Source organism: Pseudochaenichthys georgianus, chromosome 22, assembly GCF_902827115.2.
Source record: "Pseudochaenichthys georgianus chromosome 22, fPseGeo1.2, whole genome shotgun sequence".
NCBI classification, from domain to species: Eukaryota; Metazoa; Chordata; class Actinopteri; order Perciformes; family Channichthyidae; genus Pseudochaenichthys; species Pseudochaenichthys georgianus.
This window is the reverse complement of record NC_047524.1, coordinates 4,436,688-4,450,986: the sequence shown is the minus strand read 5'-3', so window position 1 is coordinate 4,450,986 and position 14,299 is coordinate 4,436,688. Positions and strand designations below refer to the sequence as shown.

Genomic DNA, 14,299 nt, shown 5'->3' with positions numbered 1-14,299 from the left:
ATAGGTGCATCCCCACGCATCCCAGCCATCAACATCCTCAACAATACAGCAGACCCTACAGTTCCAAAAACCGATAACGGAGAAAAGAAAGATAGAGATAACAGATGCCATAGTAGATTTCATCGCTATGGATATGTTATAGCTCAATCGCGCTACCTCCCTTGTTCTATTTGTTACAGTTTGTTTTATTATAAAGCCAAGCCATTCATTTATTTGTATTTAAATTGTTCGTTTATTAAAATGTAATATTATTATATTTATTACAGTTCGTTCATTTATTTTTCGTTCTTCATTTATTTAAATAGTTTACTGTATCAGTAACAAGTATGACACCGTTAGGCCTACTGTTATACGGCTATGTTATTAAAAGTATTGTTGTTTATAACAGAAATATGTGTTTTGTATCTTTTGTTTGACTGTTCAGGTTGTAAAATGTTATAGACGGAATGTGGAACCAGATTTGGTCCCGGGTGCTGCGCTGGGTTAAATGCAGAGGACACATTTAGTTTAACTTTTAATGTTTGGCGAGTACTGAGACAATAAATACATATAAATCGTAATAGTATGCTCTTTCTCTGCGCTTCTGCTTAACAGCGTGTTGTCAGGTGTCTCGGATTCGGAGCGTGTTATGAAACCTTTTGGAGAAAAAAAAAAAAAAAGTGAAAAAAAAAAAGATTTATTAAAAAAAAATACAAATCTCTCCGCACCGAATATTCGAATATTCGCTGCTGATTACTACCGAATATCCGGAGCCCGAAAAATGGTATTCGGGACAGCCCAACAAAAATATAAACGCAACACTTTTGTTTTTGCTCCCATTTTTCATGAGATGAACTCAAAGATCTAAAACATTGTCTATAAACACAAAATAACCATTTCTCTCAAATATTGTTCACAAATCTGAAAAAATCTGTGATAGTGAGCACTTCTCCTTTGCCGAGATAATCCATCCCACCTCACAGGTGTGGCATATCAAGATCAGGCATGAAAACGGGTCAGGGGTGAAAAAGGTGAGAAGGATATTATCCCTCTAGGGGCGTCCGGGGGCATGCTCCCCCGGAAGAACATTTTGAATATTCCATATTTTAAAGCATCAATCTGATGCATTTTGAGATGCATTTGTTTGCCAACCTGGGGAGAGCTGGAGAAACTTAACTTCAGCCATGAGTCAAAAATATTATGACCTCCTTACTAAGTATTATCAGGGATGCAAACTCATCAGGTATGGAAAAGGTGACAAGGACCCGCCCCACGGAATATTGGCTTTAAAATGAGGAATAACAGAGGATTTTAGCAGTCAAAACAACTAAATCAGCAGTGTTAATAATAACAGAAACGCCAAAGAGTCACATCTAATAGAAATATATAAAAGCATTTATTTTAATTGTGTAGCAGTCAGTTTATAATTTTGGCAGCACTGTTGAGCATTTTGAAAATCTATTGTCATGCCTCTGTGCAAGCCTGAGTCTTTCTATCTTTATGGCATCTGGTGTAAAGTAACTAAATTCATAAACTCAAGTACTATACTTAGGTACAATTTTGAAATACTTGTACTTTATTTAAAGTATTTCAATGTTTTGCTACTTTGTTCTTCTTTTCCTCTACAGTTCATATGTAAATGGTGTACTTTTACTCCACTACATGTATTTAATACCTTTAGTTACTTCACAGATGTGGATGAATGATGTGAAATCTAATCAAGTGTTGAATCAGACTTTAGTTCCACCTGGAGTAAATCCACCAGCTACCCTGCAGTCTACAAAGTACTTCAGACTAGCTGCACCTTCACCAGCTTTGAGAACACTTTCATGATCAATCATTATAAAACATATCATATATATTATTCTGAAATGGACCAATCTGCACAACGACTACTTTTACTGTCGCTACTTTCACTATATTTTGATGAGAATACTTTTCTACTTTTACTTGAGGAACATTTTGAATGCAGTACTTTTACTAACAGAGTATTCCTTCCTACACTCTTGTACTTCTACTTTTACTCAAGTACAATATCTGAGTATTTCTGCTTTTAATCAAGTACAAGATCTGAGTACTTCTACTTTTAATCAAGTACAAGATCTGAGTACTTCTACTTTTACTCAAGTACAAGATCTGAGTATTTCTGCTTTTAATCAAGTACAAGATCTGAGTACTTCTACTTTTACTCTAGTACAATATCTGAGTGCTTCTACTTTTACTCAAGTACAAGATCTATACTTATACCACCTCCGTTTATCGCCTATGAAAAAAAAACTATTAGAAAACGAAGGCTAAAGCTAACGTTAGCAGATAGTGACAATGTATGCTAGCTAGCTAGCTCAACGATAATATTGCGACAGAAAAACTTTTCAGTGCACATCACGCTCTGCGCTCCGACAGGGAGCTCTGCTCTGAACACCTGAACGGCCCGTTCTAACAGCTGTTCACCAGCGGTCCAGTCTGTGCCACAGTGACTCCGGACCACACAGTTAATATTAACGAACGCACCCGTAGCTAATGTGGCTGCTGAAGCTAGACCATCATCGCGGAGCAGCAGAGCCGACAGGCAGGAAGACTCGAGCACACAGCTCGCGCTGCATTATAATATATAAAAAAAGAACACCATGCGTGTCATGATGGCACATAACAGCTCGCGGCCGCAGATTACTCCGGGTCCCAGACCCCCCCATACCCCAAAAATATTTTTATTGCAGATCTACATGAATCACACAAACGACCTATTTTGGATTCAAAACGGCGAATTTCGCCAAAAGGTGAGTGATTCTCATGCCTGCAAGATGCTGATTAGACAGCATGATTATTGCAGGTGTGCCTTAGGCTAGCCACAATAAAAGGCCACTCTGAAACGTGCAGTTTTGCTTTATTGCGGGGGTCTGAAAACCAGTCAGTATCTGGTGTGAGGGGTAGGATTTGGGTTAGGGTTAGGGTAATGTTGTGAATCGAGTGGCCTGTGTTCGTTGTCCTTAACATACGCCTGTCCATACCATAACCCCACCACCACCATGGGCCACTCGATTCACAACATTACCCTAACCCTAAGCTTAACCCTACCCCTCACACCAGATACTGCCTGGTTTTCGGACCCCCCCAATAAAGCAAAACTGCACGTTTCAGAGTGGCCTTTTATTGTGGCCAGCCTAAGGCACACCTGTGCAATAATCATGCTGTCTAATCAGCATCTTGATATGCCACACCTGTGAGGTGGGATGGATTATAAATGCTCACTATCACAGATTTTTGAACAATATTTGAGATAAATGGTTATTTTGTGTATATAGAAAATGTTTTAGATCTTTGAGTTCATCTCATGAAAAATGGGAGCAAAAACAAAAGTGTTGCGTTTATATTTTTGTTCAGTGTAGTTTGGTCATTTTTTTCTAGTTTGGTAAATCTCAAAAAATGAATAATAAATGAATAGTCTGCCTCTGTGATGAACATATTGCGGCTACAGAGCTCTCCATCGGTGAGGAGATTAAACCAGGCAGCTCACAGGTGGCTCTCTGCACAGTTCAGAGGTTGCCCACAGCTTAATGTTGGAAATATCAGCCGTCAGTCCACACATCAAAGCAGCCTCTCTATAAATAAACGCTGACGCTGCCCCTCTGCCTTCAGCTTCACCAGTTAGCGAGGGGGATGGAGGTGGGGGCAAAACCACAGAAGAGCCCCCAGCTGGAAATCACTCTGTTTTCCTTGACTCTCAAACGGGGGCTTTTTTGAAAACACCAAATGGTTGAAAAAACAAAAATGTCTATGAAGGTCCAGCATATTTCATAATAGGACGTCATACTGCAGCACACCTGCACAAACAGCAGCCGCACTGTAGCCTCCTGTACGGCGGCTCTCCATCCACACAGCAACAAGCCCCTCAGCGCTTTGTACAGCAGGCCGCACCATGCTTGGCCTAGCGCACGTTCTGCATATAAAACGGAAATTTGAACACTGAAAACTAGAAAAAGCAGTTGGCTTTGCTATGGTCTGCACTGCTCACCCACCGAGACAAAAGGTACTGAGGTGGCGGGATCAGTGAGGTTAACATGTATGTAAAGTCTCAGAAATCAGAAAGACTTTGGTATCCAATGATATTGCTTAAGTAAAATACCAATACACTCCATTTCAAGAGAAATCCTTTAGTTAAAGTACAGAGGAATTGATAGCTAGTACTCACTATAACAATGTATCAAATGACGACATTCACAGCCGCTTGTTGTGATTCATTAACAATGAATTATCCCATAATCCCCAAGGGTTCAGAGAGCTTTTAATTGACATTCAGCTCGTTGTTTATCTGTCCGGGTCACAACTTTACTGTCTTAGTTCACACTCAACGATCTCCTAGCACTGTTTTTTTCCCCACCAGGCAGTTGGTTTCAGAAAATAAGCTTTAAAAACTAAAACACTCCCCACCATGAAGCAGAAAGACACACTTTGCTACACGCTGGTGAACATAAGCAACTTAAGAGACAGATATTTACCTCAGTTGTTGCTCTGTTTTTTGTTTGTGTTTACATATTGTCACTGATATCAGGAGTGATAATGAGGCCGATATATTCAATTAAATTCTACAACACGTCTGTTTACAATGTCCGACATGTCAGCTGTTGGATAAATACATAAACAATTCTACTTTTGTTATATAATACCATCACTGTAAATATCTTTAACGATAGACAAAAAAAAAAATGGGAAAGAGAGGTGATGACATGCCGCAAAGGTCCGTGAGTTAGATTTGAACCAAGGCCACTGCAGTAAGAACTCATATATAAAATGAGGCTGTTAATATGTCATCACCTTGGTTGGTGATTGGCTAATGGTTACACAAGCCAAAACATCGTTATGACATCATAAAGTGGTCAAAATCTGCTCATTTTCAGACAGGTATTTATATAAATGGATCAGGACAAAAAGTGAGAGAATCTTTTTTCCTGAAACTTTCAGAGTCTCTTTCCACAGAGGGGACACATGGTGATGTAGAAGAGACATGAAGAAGAGGGGACACATGGTGATGTAGAAGAGACATGAAGAAGAGGGGACACATGTTGATGTAAAAGAGACATGAAGAAGAGGGGACACATGGTGATGTAGAAGAGACATGAAGAAGAGGGGACACATGGTGATGTAGAAGAGACATGAAGAAGAGGGGACACATGTTGATGTAGAAGAGACATGAAGAAGAGGGGACACATGGTGATGTAGAAGAGACATGAAGAAGTAGATTTTGCATAATAGGTGACCTTTAAATGCCCCATCAGGTTTAAAAAAGAAAGGCCCACTGCTGCTCAGAGTGGAAGGTACAGCGACCCAAACACAGCCACAGCCAGTCACTCAAACTAATGGCATCCTGGAGCTCCTCAAGAGGCCTGTGTCAGCCTCGGCCACCACACGGCTGCGGGAGGCTTGGAAGCTTCACATGGAAAACCCAAACACTTCCCTCTACAGGAGAGCCTTTCTCCCACAGTCGGAAAACATGACGGGCAGATCATGCCTGGGAGGCTTATGCAACAAGTAGCTTCTGCAGTTTAGCTCAAAAGGCGCGAGTAATACGGTTAGATTCTTATCTTTGCTTGTTGGAATGATGAAATATTGTTTGCAGACGCTCACACGCAGCTTCTGTGTAAACAGACAGGTGATCCGTTAAATGCAGTTAAGCATAAACTTGGAAATGACAGTTTTAACCTGAAGCTAATTTGTTCACAGAAATCATGGCAGACCTTAGTTACACACAGAGGCAGGAATGAGCTGGAAAAAACGCCTACCGCTTCTTGCTACTGTCGGATACACGCCATTCAGTCTGTAATTTAATCAATTATAGCCATGACAAATGATATTTCCACAACTTATTTTACAAATGTGCCTGGACTTAAACTATCCAAAACAACAACATGTGATTCTTCACTTTGTGTTTCCTTGTGCTTGAACTTTCCAAACGTATACGCAGACAAACAGAAATGAACTAGTGTTATTTTGTTTATTCTTCATGACTGTAGATTTAACAAGGCAAGCAATCCCATGTCATCAAGATGAAAATTGAGTATCATTAAAAAGGCAGTAGGATTGTTTGTCTGGGAAATATCAATGTCTGTACCAAATTCTAGGCTGATCCATCAAGTAGATCTGAGATATTTTATGGAAACTCTTTGCTCATATAACTCTGCCATGACTTCCAAGTAGCTTTTAAATCATAAGCTGCTATGAAAACACACAGAAGATTAAACAAAAACATTTCGTTCATTTTATCCAATTACGTTCAAGTTTATTTCATTAGAAAAATTGTTCAAACACATTTTAAATCATTTCCCAGAAAAGGCTACTGCTCAAAAATGGCTGAGGTTTGAGTTATGTACTGTTAAATGTTCACTTCCTACCCCAGCCCGGAGATTATTAAATGGGACCAATTGCTTTTAATAGACATACAGACACATCGGGAGCATCACCACCCAGTTCCTGCAGCTTAGGTGGTCGAATTAGTGTCTAAGGTCATGTTTACTGGGGAGAAACAGTGGGAATAAAGTGTGAAGCTCAGAAGGAGACAGCATGACAGAGCCAGCCTCAGCATTTGGATCTCATCAAAACCAAACTATGATGACGTTAGAACGTGCTAAGTGCAAGGATTCCCACTTCAAAGTAGGGAACGGGGCTCCAGTACAGTGTGGCGTCTGTTTGAAGCTTAGCGAACCATGTTGAGACACAACGCAGGCTGGAGGGGAAGCTGGCATCAGCTCGAGGGACAAGTAAGACACTCTGATCCGTGCCCAACAAGTGAAACATCTGAAAAGGCCAGAATGGAAAGGAGGCTGGATTTGAGATTAAGCGGGGATGACACATGCACACACAGCACACACACACACACACACACACACACACTGACAGAGAACAAGGATAGATGTTGGTCCCAATGCACCAAAGCCCAGTTCAAACGCCTTCTGGACCGCAGGAGGAGCAGCAGCACATTCATTTTAATAACTGCTCTTATTTTCTCTCCTGCCAACGGCTATTACCATAAGTCACGCACTGTTGCGTACCTGAAGAGCAGAGCTGCTGTTAATAATCCTGGAAAACACAAGAATCGTGACAGATGGATAATAAGTGGCGGAAAGTAAAAGACTAAATACATTACAAGTACAAATCCTACATTGTATATATGAATAGCCAGTTTAAAGGTAGGGTAGGTAAGAATGGAGAAACCAGCTCGAGTGCCCTAGAATTTGAAAGTACGCAGCCGAAAAAAATCTGCCCCTTCCTTCAGACTTCCTCACAGAGCCCCTCCTCCAACACACACGAACGCGCACATGACCAATGAGGGCACGAGATAAGTTTGAGCACGAGATGGAAGGCTGACAGGCAGGTAGGCCATCCAGTTACTTTAGCCGGGCCGGCTCAGATGATTGGTCGTGCTTTTTACAGTACCACGGCTTCCACAGATGACATTTTTGTATGTGTTTATTGTCAAAGCATTTCATGTATTCATTGCTATCGGGATGTTAAGAGCATTCCATGGAATATAACAAAAAGTGTTTCTGAAGTGAATTACCTACCCCACCTTTAAGTAGAAGTCGAGGACTATTTAATCAAAGTTTACAAAGAGTATCAACAATATGTGTCCTGCTTAAAGTGGACCTATCATGCTATATTTGAATAATATATTATAGGACCATACCTATATAAAACATGTCTGTGAAGTTTTTTTTTCAAAATACCAAACAGATTAGGGATGCTCCGATCGATCGGTCACCGATCGAGATCGGCCGATACTCACTCTCTACCGATCGATCGGTGCTCTCTAAACATGCCGACTGCGAGAGCCGATCGCATGACGTAAAATACATGACACTTTTCTCTGTGTGCGGCAAAACAAGCTCGCCAAAATGGCTTCACCGGTCTGGCATTATTTTAAGGTGTCCGAAAAAGACAGTAAAATAGCGGAATGCAACGTGTGTGAAGCAGAAATCCTGCAGCTCCGCCCACCGGACCAGTGAGCGGAACGAAACACACAAGAGTTAGACCTAACACACTTAGCTATTTGATCTACCTCTGGAACAAGCTAAACTAGTTATTATAAATATATTTATTCTTCACTGTCGGGTCACTCATTACTGGATCAGTGAGCTGCATGAGATACTGACAGGCTGTCAGGAGAGGGGGAGAGAGGGGGGAGAGAGAGAGGGAGAGAGGAAAAGAGAGCGCTTCCGCTCATTTCTCCCGTGTTATCCAAAGTGAATGTAAACTTGAATAATGTACATCATTTGAATGTAATAATTAAGTTGATTGTTGTTAGTGGAAGCTCCAGTGAATGAGCCCCATTAACTGAGTTTAAACTGAGCTTTAAATGGAAGATTTAACATGATGTTTAAATCCTCCATTTAGGCCCCGCCCACTCGATCGGATCGGCGATCGGTATCAGCCGATACGGATTCCAGCGATCGGCCCCGAAATTGGCGTATGGAGGAAAAGAGAGAGGGTTGTGTTTTCTGACACTTGGTGAGGTCCCCGACACACCGGGGACACATATTCATGTATAAAAGACGTACAAAAGTGCATTTTGCATGATAGGTCCCCTTTAATTTGGAAAGAGAAACAAAGAAAAGAACACTCCTGCTGTACAAATGTTCATCTCATTTTCTGGCCTTTCCTTGGGAGAAATTGGATGATTAAACCTCTCTGGGCCTCAAACGTGTTTAAATGAAACCATCTGAAAGGTTTAGAGGAGTAATCTCTCTTGGGTTAGATTGCTAACAACCAGAGGTGGGGACTCGAGTCACATGACTTGACTCGAGTCAGACTCGAGTCGCATATTTTTTTACTTGAGACTTGCTTGACTAACATTGATAAAAGACTTGACTTTGACTTGGTATTCATGACTTGAGACTTGACTTAAGCTTGAGATAGATGACTTGAAAGGACTTGACTGTTTAAATTTAAATATTTGCGTTTGTTTTTGTAGTGAGATATTACGTTTAGTTTTTTCGAAAAACGTGATTATAGCTCCGTGCGCGCAAACCTGGCAACCCACTAGAAGGCAGGAGTGTCAGTTAACATAGCAGCAGCTAGCTTTACTCCACAAATAGTGAAGTTTGGATTCAAGGATTATTTTGTCGATGACGGTAAGAAGAAGAGAACAGCGATATGCAGGGTCTGCTGCATACAGATCAGTGACACGACCAACACAACATCCAACTTCATTCGTCACTACAAAAAACCCCACAGAGAAAGGTGCGTGAATGTGTTGTGTTAGCTAGAAAGCTAACGTTAAGTTTAAGCTACGTTAGACTCAAATCGATTAAGCAAAGAGAAGACAAAATGGTAAATGAACACTAGAACCGCCAAGGGATTCATTTTGACTAACCCTGATACTGACGGGCTGTCGAGAGAGAGAGAGAGAGAGAGAGAGAGAGAGAGAGAGAGAGAGAGAGAGAGAGAGATGCCTCGTTTATTTCCCCTGTGTTGTTATCAGAAGTTACTGTAAACTTTGGAATAATGTAGTTCATCTACTACTAGTAGTTTGTTTAAATGTTTTAATTATGTTGTTTTTGTTTGTAGAAGTGCATCATTTCTTGATTTATTGTAAAATGAATCTTAACTTTTTTATCTGTTATGATGATAAACTGAAGCAATTTCTAAATTAACACAATTAAGTGAGTTTTAAATCGTCCTACTTAGTTTATAAGGAAATTATGAAGAGGAACAAATTAAATGATTTGAAAATGATATGTAGGCGCTGACGCTGTTGGCGGTTCTAGTGTTAACAGAAATTTAAATTAAATATGTGTAATGGCAAATGCAATTTAGTCGCATTTCAAATGATTAACTGTGTATGTAATGAAGATCATAGTGTGGGTTGAATCCATTTTCATAACCACTGTTTTTTAACTGATTTCAATGCGGAAACTGGGCTCATTCATCAGAATGACTTGACTTGCTTGACCTGAGCAATGACTTGACTTGACTTGCTTGACTCTCACCACAGTGACTTGGGACTTGCTTGATACTTGTAGGTCAAGACTTGAGACTTGCACATGTAGGAATTACTCCCACCTCTGCTAACAACTCACCGGCCAAGTTTCCATCAAAACTTAGCAAACAGTTTAACCACATTTTCAAACAAAAAACAAATGCCGTTCTGTTATGTGAATATTGAGAGTAGGTTGCATCAAAACACACAGCTGGCGCCAGAGAATCAAACAGAATCCAGGCATCAAAAACATTTGCCTATTATCTGATATACTGAAATACAGGATGTTATAAGTTAATTATTTACAGTGCCAACAAAGTTTGAATATGGAAAGCAGCGAGCACAAAGGGCGGGGGAACATTTGTTGTTCTTGGCAGGTTTTCCGTGAGCCCAGGCCTAGATCCGTTGTGCTTCAATGCTGCGTGATTATGAAAGCACTTTTTTTTCCAAGAGCTTTAAACTGATATTGGAGGGAAAATAAAGGCTGTGGAGTTGTTTATGTTGTAGATCCCTGCACTAGCACTCTTAATTCCTCTGAGTCACATTTACCTTATATTCAATAATACCTCAATTAAGGCGTTGGTAATAGCACTTTATCTTCAGCAGGTTAAAGCAGCTGTGATAACTCCCACTCAACACACTTCTATCTGAAACAATTACTCCTGAAGCAAATGCATGTAAAGCAGCGTGGGAAAGTGCTGCTACTTCTCGATATGCAAAGCCACGAAGGAGATAAGCTGTGACCGTTAACAAAACGGCAACGCTACATCTGCACACGTTCAAACTGTCAACAATGGGAACAAGCCTGCTGCCTGTTATTGTGGGTTTACATAGGAGCCCTTCGAAATATCATGTTTAATTTGACTAACTGGCAGGTTGAGAGGATAAATGAGAGGTGTCCCAAATATGAACAATTTCCATAATGGGATCTGTCCTCTCATAACATCTCGTCTTATTTTGAATCTGTTGAGACAGGAATAGGATTATTTAAAGCAACCTCATGGGATACACTGGGGCATAAGGTAAGGGCTTTGTTGAAAATACACAAATATGTAAACTTTTTTGCATCTCAAGGAATACAGACAGAAGTATAAAAGGATGTTTGTACGATGAACGTTTAGAAAAAGAGTGTACAAAATGTTTTAATATGTATTATTAGTTTCCCCAAAGAGAGAATGATCAACCCAATGTTGGTTGGCCACGAAAGCCGCTGCGAGTCCAACCCTGACTGCAGGAGGGCTCGCCTGCCAAGCAGCCTACACATGAGGAAAAAGTGACAAAAAAAGGCCCGAGTTTTCCAGCAGGATCTGAGCGAAAGACCCAGACTCTGTCCAAAGCTGTGAAGCCATGATTGTGTTCGACGAGGGCCTGACGCATTCGCCCATTCACACGTCAAACAAGTTTCCCCTCAATTGAGCGGTCTTTCTTCGCCCGCTCTGATTCAGTGGAAATGCAAATGTTAAAGTATTGCCCTGATTTGATGGAACTTTTAATTTTGTCAGTTGACGGTCCACCTCCAAACCTCTGCGCCCCCCCCCCCCTCCCCCCCACCACACCACACCACACCACACCCTCACTGACGCTCAACAAATGAACCATGACGCCGTAACTCGCCCCAATACCAACCTGACATTCAACTGTCCAAAAGACTTAAAGGTCCCCTATTATACTGTTTTTCATCAATATATGATCGGTCTCATTTATATACAAAACATGTCTCTGAAGTGTTTGGCTCCAAACACCAAACAGATCATTGTAGCATCCCATAAACGCCTCTGTTTCAGCCCTGTTTCCAAAGAGCTGATTCTGGGTCTGTTACTTTAGATGAAAATAAGGATCCACTCCCCACGCCCCTCTGAGAGAGATTTGGTTACAAAGAACACAATGGTGCTCTAGGAGGAGATTCAGGTGATAAAAAGAGAGAGAATCTCTTTACACAGAGGGGATATATTTTCCCTATAACTGTACAGGCCTAGAACCCCCCAAAATATTAGCAAATATCCATTTCAATGTTTCTGCTATATTCCTATCCGATACAAATGTTTGTGGTTAGTTCACAGGTCTGTAATAACATAGGACAGGAGAGTGTCTAAACTGCTTAAATCAAATAATAGGTGTAGATAATCTTGTTGGTAGCCTACAAATAATTGGTTAGTGTTTGACATGGAACCTACGGATTCAGTGTTTTTGTGTTTAGAGCTAAACCAGAATAGAGTTAAAAAATATATTTGATGCTGTTTGTAAAAGTTTGCAGAAACTGTGAAGCAAGCTGTGCACTATTAAAATAGCCTTTCAAATGCTATACCGCTTGTTAGCACTGTATAGTACTTAATACTAGCTCCACCTCAACCAGCCACAACAATAAAATACATTGATGCATGACAATCTCTAATAATGTAATAATGTGTCCTGGTAGTTTAACTAATTGTAAAATTGAATTGTTTTGTATAACAAGATATTTTTACTTTTAATGTTTTACTTACGCTTTGCTTTACCTAAGTAAAGGATCTGAATACTTCTTCTAAAATCAAATGCTTAACTCACCAGACCATCAAGCAATGATTCGTTATTTTAAAAAAAGTTGTTTTTTTATGTTTTTCTTTGTCAACGCATTTATTGCTAATAGAGGCATCATAACGTGAAGCTATAAAATGTGTAAGTGTGTCAAAATTGTTTGGATTTTCCTCAACATGTAGTTTGAATGAGATGAAACTGTTTAACACATTTTATATTAATCTCTGGACATCTATCCATCTGCACTTCCTGTTACACAACTTGGAAACCTGTCAATGAGAACAATGAAGTCACACAAGAAAAGCCTGGTGAAACTAAAAACACATGACAGCATGCACACAACACACTCACAAAACAGGTCCTAAAATCTGCCTCTGGGCTCGGGAGGACACTACGAGAGAACAGATTACAGGTGGTGAATCTCCATATTTGGAGTGTGAGTGACTGATTGGAGGAGACGCGATGAAGCAACATGTTGGTGACGGTACCAAATGAGGCAGGGGCACAGCAAGTTCATGCCATTAGTGCAGCTGAGTGTGTGAAGTGGACACACCCTCATCCAGGTAGGCTTTGCTTAAGTGGAAGGCCCTGGGGCCACAGGGGACCCTGAGCAATTAAAGGATTTGCCAAGACACAACCCAGATTCTCACAAGGTGTGGCAGCATGAGAGGGAGGAGGTGGAAGTTTTAGCTTGAGGCCTTTACTGTAAAAACAAATAGAAATCTGTTATTGAATCATTAATATAATTAAATGAGTTGATTTTGTATTATGCTTGTTTAATCGTGAACTCATAACCTGGCAAATGCATGACAAGTTTTTATAAAAACATTTGCATATTGACTGAAGTGAGTGGGCATACATTGGTTCACATAGAGGTACAACTGTCCTACATACAAAGTTATATTGTAAGCCAATCTCTGTCTCATTGCTTAGTTAGCACAGTAATAAAAACAGTCTACTGAACAAACAATCCTGTAAATGAAGACTGATGACTCAGGATCAACCGTGTCCTCATGCTTAATGAATCCAGCTGGTTTGTATTTTCTGGTGAAAAAGAGAGCCATCAAGTGGCCAAATGAAGGTCCTGAAGCTTAAGTTGTTACTGTCTATTTGTTTCTTTTAGGAGCTGGGATCTAGTTATGTCCTTTCGAAAGCGAATGGATGAAAATGCTCAATATTATATCTGACAGAATTTCTGAACTACATAAAAATCACTCATCGAAATGTCACATCAAGATTTTGAAATGACAAAAACCTCTTGCTGTAATGAAACATTTTAACAGCAACTCACACATAAATTGTAGGCAGACAATAAATGTGTGTAATGTTTAACTATTAGTTGTACCCGCAGCAAAATTACTTGGGCCTAATTGTATTGTCAATGTGTTTAGCTATGCAGCAACGTTAGTCTTATTAGCATGTGTACGGCTGCTAAATACTATCTTAACAATTATGGTCAACTAAAAACAATTGTTACACCAGCAGAATTTCATTGTGTTTTCTCGGTTTCAACATTAATTATCACATAAAAAATACAAATAGCGTTGTCTTTCTCTAAATGTATGCTAGGTCAATTAGCTACCAAGCTCACGGAGCTACTCACGCCAAGTTAGCAACATTACCGATCTTAGCTTGAAAGCTAGCGTTGGCAAACTAAAATTGTTGGGTAGTTTCCAAGATAACATAGAAGTTATTTTTAGAAACACTTACCGCTGCTCTGACGAAACTTTTAGATGCCTTTTAGACTTTTCTGAACATCTGGATGAATACAAATTGTCCGCTGAAGGATAAAAACTATTTATATCCCAAAGTTGGAGTTCTACTTCCTGCCGTTGG

The 14,299-nt window shown here is 40.1% G+C and overlaps 1 protein-coding gene across 1 annotated transcript in view; it reads right to left on the bottom strand.

Annotated features, from left to right (window-relative positions):
• The window catches only part of plekhh1 (pleckstrin homology domain containing, family H (with MyTH4 domain) member 1), a 222,185-nt gene extending 207,886 nt beyond the window's left edge, over nt 1-14,299 (bottom strand). The window contains exon 1 of the mRNA XM_071207236.1: nt 14,174-14,299. The gene's annotated coding sequence lies outside the window, so the exon portion shown is untranslated. The remainder of the gene's footprint in view (nt 1-14,173) is intronic.